This window comes from Hemicordylus capensis, chromosome 3 (genome assembly GCF_027244095.1).
Source record: "Hemicordylus capensis ecotype Gifberg chromosome 3, rHemCap1.1.pri, whole genome shotgun sequence".
In the NCBI taxonomy this organism is placed as follows: domain Eukaryota; kingdom Metazoa; phylum Chordata; class Lepidosauria; order Squamata; family Cordylidae; genus Hemicordylus; species Hemicordylus capensis.
In genome coordinates this window covers 157,060,421-157,077,865 of record NC_069659.1, presented here as the reverse complement: position 1 = coordinate 157,077,865, position 17,445 = coordinate 157,060,421, and the positions used below count along the sequence as shown (strand labels likewise).

The following is a 17,445-nucleotide window of genomic DNA, read 5'->3' as shown; positions in this document are numbered from 1 at the left end:
CATTATTAGGACCTCCCCCCACCGAGTATGCCAGCGATCAAAAAATGAGATAGAGGGAGGCTACTTAGATGGGTTTGCTGTCATGTAGCCACTGGGATCGGGCCAGGTTTTTCATGCGTGTGTGAATAGCCTCCATGTCTAGACCGGCTCTTAGCTGCAGTAATCACTTGTGGAGTAATCAAGAGATGTGTACACACATGTAAACTAACTCAAAGACTTTATGATAAACCACTTTGGGCCAAGGTCATTGATTTACCTACTGGAAAATGAGCACAAGCCCGTACTGTGAGCAGAACTTTGTCCTTGTTCTACAAAACCATTTTTTCTCATGTTGAATATTAATTCTAATTAAATACTTCTCTGGCATAATCCAACCACAATTAAATATTTCAGTAGCAAATTCATTCATTCATTCAATTTCTATACCGTCCTTCCAAAAATGACTCAGGGTGGTTTATACAGAGAAATAATAAATAAATAAGATAGGAATGGGCTTAAATCTCTGCCACTGAAATCAATGGAACCAATAAATTTTGACTAGAGTGTACCCTTACTTGATGATGATGATAACGATGGTGATTATGATGATAATAATGATAATATTTAAGAATACCTACATATCACTTTTCAACAAAAAATTACAAAGCGGCTTACATAACAAAAGCAATGATAAAATGAGGGTAAAGGATGATTTACCCTCAGGGGCTCAAAATCTAAACAAGAAATACATGAGTGACACCAGCAATAGCCACTGAGAGGGCAGCTGTGTTGGGTTGAATAAGGACAATTGCTGAATATAAGAGAGCCACCATTTTGACACAGTATAGTACACTGATGGATCATTATCTATATTAGACACATCACACGATTTTCGTTAGTCCCCTCCTCAAATAATGCTTCCAACATTTAATAACTGGTAATGAGTGGAAAATAAAGGGGAGAGATGAGTTAGACCACACCCACTGGACCTATGGTGAATCTGCTGGTCACACCTGTTGGCCTCACTTTTAATGTTTTTGAAAAAGGGGCCATACCTGTGTTCATAATGGTGGTGGTAGCCAAGGATGACCTGGCCACTACCAGTGTGACACATGCAGTTATGGCCCCCTTTCTCAATAATGCTGAAGGCACAACCATCAAGGGTGTGGCTGGCAGGCACATCGGTGTCAGCAGGGGGTCCTGCAATAAATGAGGAGAACATTCATTGAGAAGACTTTTGGAAACTAATAAAAACAGACGTTGTTCAGTGCACACACACACACCCATAACAACAACAAGGGCATGATTACACTGTGCACAAAGGCACTCAAGGCCCTAAGCTAAACTTGTGTTCAGGCTTTTATATAAATGAATACATTTGTGCAGCGCTAATGTTCAATTAACAAATAGAAGGCATTGTTTGTGCAATCAGAGACATGCCCTTCTGAGACACTCCAAGCCATTTTATAACAAGCTCTTGAGATTTTTTTTAATGCATGCTCCACTATTTTTTTAAATAAAAATAACAGTTACTGTTAAAGGGAAGGAACATTATAACACTATGCTTTTGTTCTGTTAAACTTCTGCATTATATCAAAAACAGTTTTAGATAGTGTTCATTTAATGTTCATTGTCTAACATTGTCCCCCACCCCTAAGAAATACATACAGAGAAGAGATACTTTTAAAGTTCCGGTTCTGTTTGATAAAATCAAAATGCTGAAATTTTTTTTACAGTTGCAGAGAGAGAGAGAGAGAGAGAGAGAGAGAGAGAGAGAGAGACTGAATGTGGCCGAAGCCTTGATCCAAGTTAGAGGGAGAAAACAGAGGTCACATGTCATTGTGGTGGCCTTTAACAAGATTTCAGGACACGCCTGGGACACTTTCTGGCTGAGTGGCCATGACTGCAATTGCTTGTGGCAGTTCTAGATAGTTTTTAGCAACATATATTTTATTCTCCATGCCAGCTGCTGCAGTTGAATATTACACTTAGTCTTTGAAGATTCCATGTTGAACAGATAGCATTGTGGTGGTGGGGAGGTCAAGTGACCCTCCCAGATGAGTAGCTCTCCAGCCCATTGCTGGATCTGATAATAAATCATAAACTGGAAGTTAAAATAGACTTGTAATCCCTTGCCAGCCTTCACATTCACTTCCTGTTGAATTAACACACCGTATGGTTGATCTACAAAGTGTTTTGAAATCTTTATGTTGCTTGGGTTCATGACAAACCTGTGAGGTAGGTCACTTTTACCACGTATGTATATTTAAATGCAACCCTATTAGTGTAGACCTCTGATGGAGCATGAGGACAGATGGGGATTTTGGACCTTTGTGGTTACCTCAGTGTGAATTCTGAGGTAAGAACTGGACTGAGGGAAGAGCTGGGCTTAAGGAAGAGAAGGGAACAAGAGAAGAAACATTTAAGTTCTGGAGTGAGAGGATTAGAATGAGAGATAGAAGCCTAGCAAGCCCCTTCCTCTTCTGGGTCTTCTGAAGCCAAATCCCAGTAAGCTGTGGGCCGCTCATGTTGCCAGATTGCGGACAAAGCATCAGCATGTCCGGGGCAGATCCAGCCGGAAATCACAGCGGGTGCCACAGGAATCCCACCCCCCATAATTTTTTTCCAGAATAAAAATATTGGGGCTTGGATTTTCTTTCTCTTGCAAATTCACTATGCCAAGGGTGCCAAACTCAAAACTGGTGGTAGGCCGGATTGGATTCTGATGCACCTCTAAGGGCTACACATAGTCTTGTACTACCTTCTGTTGCCTCGCGCCCACCTCCTCACACCACCTTCTGTCTTCCTCCTCCTCCGCCTTCCCCATCATTCTCTCATTCCCTTCAGCCCCACCCACCCTTGCCCTGTGATTTAAATTAGCTGAATGCACTAATTTTACATTGGAATTTGCTCAGGGGAAATTTAAATAATTCGAATTGGTAGTTGGGGGAAGAAATTCTCAATATCATACTTCCCAATCATCAGAATATGCTTGGGGGGGGGGTATTGTTTTTGTTTGTTTGTTTGTTGGGGGGGGTGTATTTCAGAAATAAATCTGAACATAACCATCACATTTTAACTGTTATTGTTCTCAACGTATTTTTAACACTCAATGATTATAGCCAAAGCAACAGTATGTCCATGGAAAGCAGGACCCCTCTTCCCCGCTCCTTACCCTCCACTCACAACTTTCTTCCTCCTCCTCCTCCTCCTCCTCCACTCTCTTTCGCCAACTCCCTCACTCTCTTCCTCCCCTCTTTATCCCTCCATCTTTTGACTTTGCCTTCCTCCTCCTCCTCCATCTTTCTTCTCCCTTTTCCTTTTCTGGGCTAGCTAAAGAATGCACAATGAGGATACAGGGGGAGGAGTATGGTTGCCAACATTCCAATGGATCCAGACACTTTTTGATCCTTCACCACAAATCCCACAAGAGTAGGAGATGAGAGAGAAAGGAGATTGGGAGGCTCTGGAGGCTTGAAAAGACAGACGGAGGGAGGAAAAAATGGGGGAAAGGGGATGGGATGGGCTTGATGAGAGAGAGAGAGAGAGAGAGAGAGAGAGAGAGCCACAAATCCCACAAGAGTAGGAGACGAGAGAGAAAGGAGATTGGGAGGCTCTGGAGGCTTGAAAAGAGAGACGGAGGGAGGAAAAAATGGGGGAAAGTGGATGGGATGGGCTTGATGAGAGAGAGAGAGAGAGAGCGAGAGAGAGAGAGAGCGCAGTGGCAGTGAGGGAAATAAATATTAATAAAGAGATGCTGATTTTTAAAAGCCAGCAGCCATCATGACATGAGGGACATGAGTTGCTAGCATCCCTGGGAGGGTGAGGTGTGGGGGTGAGCAGCACTCCCCCTCAGTCACACCCGGCTACCGCTCCTCCTGCCCCCACCAATAGCACATGCAGTGCTAAGGAGTTGGATTGCCAGCCATCTACTAAATGAGAGGTGCATATGTACCCTGATGCGATTTACTGAGAAGTGAGTCCCACTGAGCTTAGTGAACTTATTCTGAGGTAACTATGTACAGGATTGCAGCCTTAAATGCCAAGTCTTCCTCTCTTCTATCATTTTTGAGCAAGCAAAGAAAAAGCATGGGAAGCAGCACTGAGTTCAGAATTCAGCGTGTTTACAATCTCAGCTTTTGTTCTCTCCTAAGAGAGAGTCTTGACAAAATCAGAATTTCCCAGAATAGGGGGAGAGAACTGCTTGTGATATGCATAGATCTTAGCAACTGGGGTGAGGAGTTGGTTGGGCCCCACTGCAGGGCTTTTGCTTCTCCCTCAATTTTGGCCACAACCACCTCACTCGCCTGCTCACCTAAAGGACGGGCTGGCCCCAGGGAGCTTCCTCACCTTCTGTATCTGTGGCTGTGGAGAGAAGAAGGTGCCCCTCTCTGTTCCAGCGCAGAGCCCACCCCTCTGCCTCTCTAGGCTGTCTCCTCCTCTGCTGGACAATACTGGAGTGGAGGTAGGCCAGGGGTCATAAAAGAAGGCAGGAAGAAGGAGGGAGGAAAGCAGCAAGGAGGCAGAGCTACTGGAGGGTGGCAGCAAGGAGTGGCAGCTGAAGGTGGAGGTGGTTGGGCCCAGCCACAGGACCATGATCACCCCACTCACCCCACCTAAAGGATGGCCCTGTTTACTAATCATCCTCCTTTCCTGAAATGAGAAACAGAGTTTTCTCCTCCCCTCCTTCCCCAGTCACCAACAGGACAGCGATCCTGAATTGAAGAAAGCCCACGCTTAAAAAGAAACTGCTGCCTCTTAAGCATGCCTGCAGGCAGAAGAACAGTACCTTGGTTTACTTTACCCTTCTTCCTCTTCAGCACCATGTGAAAAGGATGCACCAGCATTGTTAGTTTTTGTTCTTCTGGGGCTGCCTGGCACAAGCTGTTGATCACTGCATCATTCTCCTCATATGAAGAGTGAGAATGATGCTATTATTAACAGCTTATGCCAGGCAGCCCCGGAACAGAAATTTTGCTGCTGAAATCCTCTTCATTCAGTGCTGAATGGAGGAAAGATTATTGTGCTGGTAAAGCATGAAGGCCAGGAAGAAAGCTTGCACATATGTTGTGCAGGACTGCCATATTCCAATCAATTCAAAGGGGGTGCCAGAGCACCTGGGGTGTGTGTGTGTGTGTGTGTGTGTGTGTGTGTGTGTGTGTGTGCATGTGCTGGATCTGCCCTGAGCATATTTGTATGGCTGCAACCATTGGCCAGGATTTTCTAGGGGGCATGTTGAGCTTGACAGTACCTTTTCACCATCGGTTGGCCACCCTCGGGAGGGAAAGGGCATTTAACTACTTGTGCCACAGCTCTTGCAAAGGCTTGGCAGCCACTCAGTCTCACACAAGCAGAACTACTGGTATCGGGGGATAATGAGGGGCACTCTTTTCCTCTTACTCTAGGAAGGAATCATGATGACTTCCTAGGAGGGGATATGTATATGAGGGCAGGCAAAGGATCATGGGGTTTGGTCCACCAAGTCAAAGGATGCTCTTGGATGCATAGATCCGGGCCAAGAAGTCTTCTGTAATAGCCCATCCAACTATAGGGGGCCCCACTGATGTGGGCCCCTGGTATCTCTAGTTAACAACAGAACTCACACGCAGTCTCTCCATTCAACCCTTACAGAGTCCAAGGAGTCTTGGCTGCTCCATGTGTCTGGGCGCTCCTGGATGGGCAGAGTTGGTTGGCATCGGAGATATCTCCTAATGCATGTTCAAAATTCCCAGGCTAGGACCTATTTACTTACTTACTTACTTATTTATTTATTTATTTATTTATTTGGGATGTATACCAACCAATACCACCACAGTCTCCACAGGTTTACAGCATTAAAACAAAACATTTTTTTAAAAAAAACAAACAAACCTTAAAACATATAAATTCAAATTCAAATGGCTAAAAACCACTAAATAGCTAAAAAGCCTGGCTGAAGAGATGTCTCTTCAGCTGCTTCATAAAGGTCAACAGGGATGGAGCAGCAGTAGCAGGAAGTGCATCCCACAGCTCTGGGGCAACTACAGAGAAGGCTTGCCTGAGTCTTCACCAGATGAGCTGGTGACATTCTCAGATGAATCTCCCCTGAAGATCTTAATAGGCGCTAGCATTCATAATAAAGAAAGCATTCTCTTAAATACTCTGGGCCTAAACTGTTAAGGGCTTTCTAAGAAATAACAACACTTAGCATTTTGCCTGGAAACCTATTGGTAGCTAGTGTAGTTCTTTTAAAACCAGAGTAGTATGGTCTCTTTGCGACGACCCAGAGACCAGTCAGGCAGCAGCATTTTGCATCAATTGCAATCTCCAGACTATGTACAAATGCACCCCCACATAGAGTGCATTGCAATAGTCAAGCCTGGAGGTTACCAGCATGGGCACCACTGTCTTAAGGTCACTCACTTCCAGGAAAGGGTGCAGTTGGGAAACCAGCCAAAGCTAATAGAAAGCACACCTGGCCAATGCCCCCACCTTAGGTATCAGAGAGAGGGTTGGGTCCAGAAGTACCCAGACTGTGGACCTGTTCCTTCCGGGGGAGTGTAACCCCATTCAGACCCTGCAGATCTATCCCATTTCCCACATTCTGGCTTCCTAAAATGAGCACCTTCATCTTGTTTGGATTCAGTCTCAGTTTGTTATCCCTCATCCAGCCCATTACTGCCTCAAGGCAAGCATTTAGGGAAGTTATGCCATTGGCTGATGAAGCTGACATGGAGAAATAGATTTGAGTATCATCAGCGTACTGATAACACCCTACACCAAATCTGCTGAGGATCTCTCCAAGCGGTTTCATGTAGACATTATAAAGGATTGGAGACAGAATGGAGCCCTGAGAGGTTCATACAAAAAGAGCAATACAAACACTCTCTCTTCATAGAGCAATAGTCTCCAAGTAACACCTTCTGGAATCTGCCCGAGAGGGATGAGCAGAACCACTGCAAAGTAGTGCCGCCTATGCCCAGTCCTCTCAGGTGATCCAGAAGGATATCATGGTCAATGGTATTGAAAGCCACCGTGAGATCCAAAAGGACCAACAGAGTCAAACTTCCTCTGTCAATACTTCTTTGGAGATAATCCATAAGGCCAACCAAGCAGTCTCCACCCAAAGCCCGCCCCAAAACTAGTTTGAAATGGGTCTAGATAATCTGTTTCATATAATGCCTGGAGTTGAGAAGCCACTACCTTCTCAGTCACTTTGGCCAACCATGGGAGATTCGAAACAGTCCTATAATTGCTCAACTCTGAGGGATCAAGTGTAGGCTTCTTTAAAAGAGGTTTAATAATTGCCTCCTTTAAACAAGGAGGCATCCTACCTTCCCTCAGAGGAGCATTTATTATCTCAACCAGGCCTTCTCTAACAATCTCCTTGCTTGATAGTATAAGCCTTCGGACAAGGGTCTCGAGAGCAGGTGGTAGGACACACATTTCCAAGCAGCTTGTTCACATCCTCAGGAATCACAAACTGCAACTGATTCAATTTAAGCACACAAGAGGAGTTACTGGATACTCCCACTAAAGACTCTGCACTAATTGTGGAATCCTGGTCAGCTCAAATAAAAGAGATTTTGTCCACAAAAAACTCAACAGAAGCTTAACAGTGGCTAACTAATGGCTCCAAAGCTGGAGTGAAAGGGGCCTGTATAAGTTCCCTCACCACCCTCAACAATTCCACTGGACACGAACCTGCAGACACAATATGCACCAGAGTATAGAATTTCAATTGTGTTCTGTGCTGCAATCTGTCACATTTGAGTTGAGTCCTTCTCCATTTGCACTCTAGTCATCTACCTAGCTATTTCAGCTCCTGTAGTTCTCCTGTATACCATGGAGCTACTTTAGAAGTGGGTCAGAGAGGAGACTTAGGAGTGATCGATCTCATTATTCCAATTTCCCACGAGGTTTCAACAAGATTACTGGCAGAGCCCACAGTAAAACCTTCCAAGGTTTCTGGGAATCCAATAGCCTCCTCGGACAGACCATCCTAATAGTCCCTTCACCTCTACAGAGGTGACTAGCAGCTGCAAATTTAACCTTCACCAGGTGGTGGTCTGTCCATGACAATGAGGAAAGCATAGGAGTCCCCACCCATGGAACTCCTCCCTGATCCGAGCTAAAAACCAAATCAGCAACATGTGTGGGACCTGAGACCACTTGGGAAAGGCCCATAGTTGTCATGGCTGCTATGAACTCCCGAGCAACTCCTGCCAATTCAGTCCCAAAATGCACATTGAAGTCACTAACCACCACCAACCTGGAATAATGCTACAATGGATGGTTCTTCTTTTGAGCTATGCCAGACACTGTATGCCTGCACCCAAGGGGAATGGCCTGGCCCCAATTCCCTGACAAACTTGTACAAAAAATAGAGCAACACCACTCAAGAATTCCAGGGGCCATATTTTCACCCAAACTTCAGGTATTGCTCCCCTGGCATGTGCAATCTTTGTTGGGGAACAATTTAGCTGTTTGATTCCTGGTGTCACCAAGACTCCATTTGCTTGCAGAAATACTTCTACAGCCCTTACTTTGTGGAGACCTCTCCCTCTGTGCCTGTCTTGTCATCCCTCCCCCTTTTTCTGCAGATTAGGAAAGGGGGGAACATAAGACACAATGGAAAATAGGCCTACCCAATGTGGGTCTCTCCCTTTAAATGCACTGAAGCTTGGGACATGGTAAAGTGGCATCCCTGTTGCCTGGCAACAGTGGGAGGAGTGCAGAGACTGTGGAGTGCTGAGCAACTGATCTGAGAGGTGGCCAGCGAGAAGTACAGCAGGCACAGAGTTGATGCGTTTCTAGTCTTGTCTGAGCCACCCTCTCTCTATGGTTTTGGGAGCAGGCACAGCATGAAACCTAGGTTACGATGGCGCCGGAATTTGGATGACAAGATGCCACATTCAAACCTGAGGTTTGAGCAGTGAAACTCACTACAAACTGTAAGTTCAAATTAGGGTTTGGGGGAAGGAAACCTCAGGTGGCTCTTGTAATGAAACCATGGTTTCATGTGTTCAGATGACCATAAAACCGAACCTCTGAACCTCTGACTCGTTCACCTTAGGTTTGGCATTATGTGCGAAGGCAGCCATACATTTGAAAGTAGTTCACTAGTCTGGGGCTTCACTGTGTTATTCTTCACCCCTGCCACTCCTAATTGAGCTCAGGCCTGGCCATTTCATTCATAACTGGAGAGGTGGAGAGTGGGTGGGTGAGGGTTACATAACAATTGTGTTGGAGGTTGTTTATAACGTACAAGTAGGACAGCGTTACAATCAACAGTATTATTTCTATTGTACAGGTGAACAATACTACAATGCACATGTGCAGAAACTGTGACCCACCTGGCCAAATGCAGCTCATGAGCCATGAACTGTGGCTTTTCATGGTCTTAAAAACATAGCTGTTTTAGTAGACCCAGGCAAGCAGCAGAAAGAGAAGATTTATTAAGCCTGTGATGGGATGCTATACATGGTGGGTGGACTATGTATGGCTTTATGAGTCACAAGTTCTGTAGGCCAGCTATAAAATAATGTGTCCAAGATTTCTCAGGAGTCATGGCTGACAATAAATTTCGATGCAGATTCATATTCATGGGTGGCTGGGCTGCACTGGCATTTCCTAAAGATTAGGATTTTTCTGGCACTTTTGAGGAAGCAATGTTCCATCTAATACATTTGCCAATGAATTCAGTGATGTGCTGTGTTGCAAAAAGATCTGGCCCTTGGCATTCCTCTCTCAAACAAGCACAGTCAGCTGATTCTCCTTGCCTCAGGTTCTGAAGTGCAAGTTTCCTACATTAATTTAAGTTGCTCAAACATTGGTGTTCTATCACCAGCCTAGAGGGGAAAATCCATTCTTTTCTACTCTATCTTACATAATTGATGGTCATTACTGTCTCTCTCTCTTTTTTAAAAAAAAGAAGCTTTGGTTACTCAAAATGGTATTATTTGTTACAGCATATTACATACCCAGGCCCAATAAAGACAAGACGTGTGATTGGATGAACTAGGGCCACTTTTATTAGTTAATATTACATAACCTGCAATGAGGCATAACAATTAGAATGTGGGTCACCTTAAGTGGCACAGCAGAGAAATGCTTGTCTAAGAAGCAGAAGGTTGCCGGTTTGAATCCCCGTTGGTATATTTCCCAGACTATGGGAAACACCTATATTGGGCAGCAGCGATATAGGAAGATGCTGAAAGGAATCATCTCATACTGTGCGGGAGGAGGCAATGTTAAGCCCCTCCTGTATTCTACCACGACAAACTACAGGGCTCTGTGGGTACCAGGTGTCCCCAGACTATGAGAATAAAGAGAATCACCACGTTAAAAGGTGCCTCTTTGCCAAGTTAGCAGGGGTTTATCCCCCTAAATGTCAGCCTCATAAGGAGGACTGTCCAGAACAGGGTGAAAGACTGGGTGTTAATTCAGCCTGGACAAAATCTGGACATTATAACAACCATGAAGTGTTAACTCCACTGAGAGGAGGCCAACCAGCCCCACCCACCCAGGCTGCAGAACTCTCAGTGGTGGGTGCCAGCCAGCCTCTAAGTAGGGGTGTATCTCAGCCCAAGGGCCGCAAAACCTGCAAGAGCTGTTTTTCAGCTTGCCTACTCACCTTAAATGGTCCTACAGTCAGACACTGATCAAGTCAACCTATACCAACCCACACTCACCAGCAAAGTGACCAAACATGCAAACCCTCTGATCAACTTCAATGAGAAGTAGGCAAAAAAAGGCCACATCAAAGCCAATTAAATATGACCCCAAAAATTCCTACTTGTCCCCAGAAGGTGACCGGACAATCCTCACTGAAGTGGGACTGGAGGCAACTGAAAAGGAATGACTGAGAATGGCTGCTTATGCAGCCTTTCCAGAGCTCCCATTGGCTGGCCCACAACAAGTGGCGGTGGCCCCAGGGTCCATCTCAAGGGCTGGGAGCACAACCCCACCCCCTGCAAAACCACACACGGTGGCGGGGAGCAGCACAACACAGCCAAGGTACCTACATAAGGCATGCAACATTTTGGATGTTTTTGATGATGAAATGAAATAATCTTACAAAACATGTTATTCTTGAAGATTAAAGTATGGAGGCTTAATAGGCACTTGCCACAGCCAATACATTGAGGAGAATATCTGAAAAAGCCCAAAGGAGAAAGAGATACAAGTGTAGTAAAAGAGGTTGTATGCCCCTTGGTAGGGGTGTGCATGAATGGCTCAGGGCAGCCAGCAGCAGGGCAGGGAGTGGTTCCCTTAAAAAGCAGGTAAGGAGCTCCCTACCTGCTCGTCCCCACCCTGCCACTGTTCTGGCAGCAGCACTGGCTCTCCAAGATGCAGCACACCAGTGTGGTGCCGTTCCCTGCAGCCTCCATGGCTTCACTCACGTTGACACTCACAGTAACACCATGCTGGCCATGCAAATGGCTGGTGCACCTGGTGTTGCTGACTATGCAAATGGTGTACATGCTGAAGTGCATGCAGGCTGATGTGCATGCTGATGCCACATGGATGATACAGGGAACAGCACCAGAGCACAGAGAGGGTGCAAAATAATAAAGGAATACATGTTATTTCTATTCCTCAGCCTGTACATTCCTTCAGGTCTTTTTTTTTTTTTTTTTTTACTTTTGAGGCCCTTTACTCTGGAGTTTCAGTTACAGTAATTGAAAAATATTCTAAAAACAAAAACAAAAATTCTGCCTAAGTACCTTTATTTTTATTCCATCTTCTGTCCACTAGAAATTCCTTTCTCAGTAGTTACCAGAAGGAGATTCTCTGTTGTTAAGCAGCATCTTTGAGTGGCAATAGCATCTTTAGATCTCTCCTGGCTGATGAGTTAACCTGAATCTAAACTAGTATTCGGTAAAACTAGCTCAAGAGCATAAATAGAGTGAAATAAAAATGATAAAAAAAATTGTGAAACGAAAAAAAATAGCAATTGACAGAAATGGGTCCATTGGCAAATAATGACAATGTGAGCCAAGCTAGCATTCTCTAGTGTCTAAAAATGCTAGTTAATGTCACTCTCATAACTGTTAAAAGATACATAAATCAAATGGTTTTAATTGTAAACAGAAAATAGGAGCAGATAGATTGTGAGCCCTTTGGAGACTGGGAGCCATCTTTATCTGCATCTATATTTCTCTAAGGCATACCCATGGCTAATCCCATGCATGAGCAGCTGACAGATAGAGACAGGTATGGGCAGGGAAAGAAAATGGAGGCAGCACCTGGCTGGCCAGTGGGGGGAAACGGCAGTGAATGGTGGTGGCCGGCCACTGCCAGGCAGAGAAAACAGTGGTGATGGGCAGGTGGGGGGGTGGAAGAAGAAGGAAGACGAAGGTGGCGGGAGGGCGGGTGAGAAAACTACTGCGGTGGTGGGAGGGCAGCGGAGCGGGTGGCCTGCTGGCCCACAGGAAGGATGGTCGGCAGGCAGAAGAAGGCAGTGGCGGGTGGGTGGGTGGGTGGGTGAAAGAAGAAGAAGGCGGCACAATCCCTTCCGGCCCACCTGCTGGCCAGAAGGAAGGGTAGGAGCGCTGAGAGGGGGAAGCGGGTGGGGGGGGTGTCGGTGGCAGCGCTGGAGGGGATGAGGGAGAACTAGAGGCGCAGATGCTCTGCACCCAACCCAGGTAGTTAATTTTTTTATATTTATTGTTAAATTTATACACCGCTTTTCATATCGCCTTTCGGTATTTTATATACCGATCTTTCATTTAAAGATCTATGCTCAGGCAATACTGGTGGCAAAGAAGCGCTTCTTTTCTGCCCGTATCGCATCTGCGAGTTCACGTCCAGCGGAGTTGTGAGGGGTTGTGAGGGGGCTAGTAGGTGCCCCCACTTCCTTGAACCAGAATTTGGAGCCATCAGTTACCTGCTGTGATGTGTTTAAAGAGTTTTTGGCAGATAAAATCTCTTGGATTCTGGCCGACCTAGATGGAGACTCCACAATTAATTTGATGTCTGAACTGGAGGTGTCCAGCAACTCCTCTTATGTGGTTGGACTGGATCGGTTTCAGTTTGTGACTCCTGAGGACGTGGACAAGCTGCTTGGAATGGTGAGGTCTACCATTTGTTCTCTTGACCCTTGCCCAACATGGTTTGTTCTATCTAGCAGGGAGGCTGTTGTAGGAGGCCTGGTAGAAATCATAAATGCTTCTCTGAGGGAGGGCAGGATGCCTCCTTGTCTTAAGGAGGCAATTATTAGACCTCTTCTTAAGAAGCCTGCATTAGATCCCTCAGAGTTGAGCAACTAAAGGCCTGTTTCCAACCTCCCATGGCTGGGCAGGGTAATTGAGAAGCTGGTGGCCTCTCAGCTCCAGATGGTCTTGGAGGAAACTGATTATCTAGGCTATGAGGTGGAGACTGCCTTGGTCGGCCTGATGGATGATCTCCAATTGGCAATTGGCAGAGGAAGTGTGACTCTGTTGGTCCCTTTGGATCTCTCGGCGGCTTTCGATATTATTGACCATAGTATCCTTCTGGAACATCTGAGGGTGTTGGGGGTGGGGGGCACTATTTTGCAGTGGTTCCACTCCTACCTCTCGGACAGATTCCAGATGGTGTCGATTGGAGACTGTTGCTTTTCAAAATCTGAGCTTAAGTATGGTGTCCCTCAAGGCTCCATACTTTCTCCAATGCTCTTTAACATCGACATGAAACCGCTGGGATTGATCATCAGGGGATTTGGTGGCGCCACCCCTGGTGGCGCAGTGGTAAAACTGCCGCCCTGAAACCAGAAGGTTGCAAGTTCGATCCTGACCAAGGGGCTCAAGGTTGACTCAGCCTTCCATCCTTCCGAGGTCAGTAAAATGAGTACCCAGAATGTTGGGGGGCAACATGCTAAATCATTGTAAACCGCTTAGAGCGCTTCCAGCTATAGAGCGGTATATAAATGTAAGTGCTATTGCTATTTGGAGCAGGGTGTTATCAGTATGCTGATGACACCCAAATCTACTTTTCCATGTCAACTTCTTCAGGAGATGGCATAACTCCCCTAAATGCTTGCCTGGAAGCAGTAATGTGCTGGATGAGGGAGAATAAACTGAAGCTGAATCCAGATAAGATGGAGGTACTTATTGTGCGGGGTCAGAACTCTAGAGACGATTTTGATCTGTCTGTTCTAGATGGGGTCACACTTCCCCAAAAGGAACAGGTTCACAGTCTGGGAGTACTTCTGGATCCACACCTCTCCCTGGTTTCTCAGGTTGAGGCGGTGGCCAGGGGTGCTTTCTATCAGCTTCGGCTGATACGCCAGATGCGTCTGTTTCTTGAGATGAATGACCTCAAAACAGTGGTTCATATGTTGGTGACCTCCAGACTTGACTTCTGCAATGTGTTCTATGTGGGACTGCCTTTGTACGTTGTCTGGAAGCTCTAGTTGGTACAGAACGTGGCAGCCAGGTTGGTCTCTGGGTCATCTCGGATAGACCACATCACTCCTTTGTTGATAGAGTTACACTGACTGCCAATAGGTTTCTGGGCAAAATACAAAGTGCTCATCATAACTTATAAAACCCTAAATGGCTTAGGCCCTGGGTATCTAAGAGAATGTCTTCTTCATTATGATCCCCACTGCCCATTGAGGTTGTCCGGAGAGGTTCGTCTCCAGTTGCTGCCATCTCAGCTGGTGGCCACACGGGGACGGGCTTTCTTGGTTGCTGCCCCAAGACTGTGGAGTGTGCTCCCTACTGAGATACGATCCTCCCCATCTCTGACAATTTTTAGAAAGCATTTGAAAACCCACCTCTTCACCCAAGCTTTTTCCGTTCTTTAAAATTATAAGGTTTTAATTTGTGGATGATTTTTAAATTGTTAAATTGCTTTAAGTTTTGGCATATATTTTAACTTGTTTTATACTATTGTTAACTGCCCAGAGACGAAGGTTTGGGGCGGTGGACAAATGTTGTTGTTGTTATAAGTCAGGATTTAACATGCTTTCTAAAAGCTGTGATGGAGACTGAGGAGCAAATAGCCACCAGGAGACCATTCCAGAGTCTGGAGGCAGCAACAGAGAAGGCCCTGTCCCAAGTGCACGACAACCGAGCCTCCCTCATTGTCAGCACCCAGAGCAGAGCCCGCTCAGATGACCTCGTCAAGCGGGCAGCAACCCTTGGGAGCAGGCGGTCCCTCAGGTACCCCAGGCCCAAGCCGTTAAGGGCTTAAAAGGTCAAAAACATCACCTTGAATTGGACCCGGAAACAAACTGGTAGCCAGTGCAGCTCTTTCAAAATAGATGTGATGTGCTCCCACCAGGCAGCTCCCAATAAAACCCTAGCTGCCGCATTTTGCACTAGCTACAGTTTCTGGATATTCTTCAAGGGCGGCCCCACGTAGAGCATGATACAGTAATCCAGATGTGATGTGACTAAGGCATGAGTAACTGTGGCCAGATCTGCCTTCTCGAGAAAGGGATGAAGCTGGCGCACTAGCCGAAGCCGTGAAAAGGCACCCCTGGCCACCGCCTCCACCTGAACTTCCAAAATCAGAGCCGGGTGCCATAATACCCCCAAGCAAATGAGATTATCAATACAAACCATGAATCCACTCTCATTTGCTATCAGAGAATCCACACTCAGAACACCTCAGAAACAACAGAACCCTGTACCCCATGGGTTAGAAACCCATTGGAGTGGCTGGCACACTCTATTCACTACACCGCCACTAATTCTGGGCCACCCCAGAGCCCCCAATTGAAGTTATGGGGCTGCTGAAACCTACATTATTCCCTATGGAAAAAAACCTTAAAGATGCATAAACTTCAACAAATCACCAAAAATCAGCACTCTGCCCAAATCCTTTGAAAAAATTCTGGGAGCTTCCTTGCCCCCCTAGGACACTACCACCAACCCCACACCACTCTAGGCCACCCCTTTCCCCCCAATGTGAAGCGATACACCCTCCATTATACATTATGGGGGGAAACCTTAATGACACATAAACTTCAACAATTCACCAAAAAGCAGCCTTTTGCCCAATCCCTCTGCAATTTGGGTGGTAGCCTCCACCCATTAGGCACTACCACCACACCCCACTCTTCCACCCCAGAACCCACTTTATGCCCCAAAGACACTAAAACTTCAACAATTCACCAAAAACCAGCCCTTTGCCAAATTCCTCTGCAATTTGGCTACCACCCCACCCCACTTTTTTGGCCCTAGGACCCATCTTTTTGATCTGAATTGATTCAGATTCAGGTTCAGATTAATTCAGATCCGAATCAAATCTGGGGTGATTTGGATGGGTCAGATTCAAACCCAAAAACAAATCAGGGGTGTTTTGATTTGGATCTGAAGCGAAACACCAAAAATCTGAATTGCACACCCCAAAATAGCATGGGGGACACAACCAAATCCTGCGGGTTCCCACAGGCCAATGGCTACGGAGCCGAGCAGTAGTCCCCCAGCACCACCTTCTGGACCCCAAGAAAGGACTGGACCCCAAGAAAGGACTCCCCCCTGCAAGAAAGGACTGGAACCATTGCAATGCAGTACCTCCAATTCCCATACTTGAGAGGCAGCCCAGAAGGATACCATGGTCGATGGTATCCAGTGCCACCAAGAGGTCCAGCAGAACCAACAGGGACACATTCCCCCTGTCTAGTTCCTGGCATAGGTCATCCAGTAAAGCGACCAAGACAGTTTCAGTCCCATATCTGGGGCAGAAGCCAGATTGAAAAGGGTTCAGATAATCCGTATCATCCAAGATACTCTGAAGCTGGGATGCCACCACATGCTCTATCACCTTGCCCAAGAAGGGCAGGTTAGAGACCGGTCTATAGTTGTCCAGGTTGGAGGGATAAAGGGAGGGCTTTTTAAATAATGGTATTACCATTGCCTCCTTGAGGCACGGTGGCATCCTGCCCTCTCTTAATAAGGCATTAATAATCACCTCCAACCATCTACCTGTACCCTCCCTGGCAGCTTTTATTAGCCATGAAGGGCAGGGTCAAGAGCACACAATGTTGCCCACACACTGCCCATGATCTTGTCCACATCCTCAGGCCTTTCTCTATGTAAACTGCTTTGGAAACTTTTGTTGAAAAGTGTTATATAATTATTCCTAACGTAGTAATAGTAGATAATCTGTGATTGTGTCTGGATGTAGAATTTTAACACAATAAGTAAATCTTTGTCACAGTAAACTGTCATGGATGACAGCTGGACATTATATAATTGATTATTCCAAGGAAATTAAGAGATGGATGAGAACATCTAGCTCTGACATGGCTTCAGAATCTCTTAGCCACAATATTCTTGGTTAGATGTCAAAGGTGTATCTAGATGTCAGCATGGATTTCTGAACCTGACATACCTTAATAAAAGATCAGTCAGCTGAAATCAGCAATATTCACAACCCAACTGTAAAAGGTTACATTTTAGGGTCCAATGAATCACTGACCTGAAATTCAAAGTCTTTTGAATTTCAAATTAGTTTATTAAGCTTTGTTTTAGCAAGAGAGAACACAGG

At 45.8% G+C, this 17,445-nt stretch overlaps 1 long non-coding RNA gene across 1 annotated transcript in view; it reads right to left on the bottom strand.

The window, feature by feature from the left end:
• LOC128349850 (uncharacterized) overlaps positions 1–8,659 on the bottom strand; it is a 32,182-nt gene extending 23,523 nt beyond the window's left edge. Inside the window, exon 1 of the long non-coding RNA XR_008319035.1 lies at positions 8,607–8,659. This is a non-coding gene — a long non-coding RNA (uncharacterized LOC128349850). The remainder of the gene's footprint in view (positions 1–8,606) is intronic.
• Between the last annotated feature and the right edge of the window lie 8,786 nt (positions 8,660–17,445).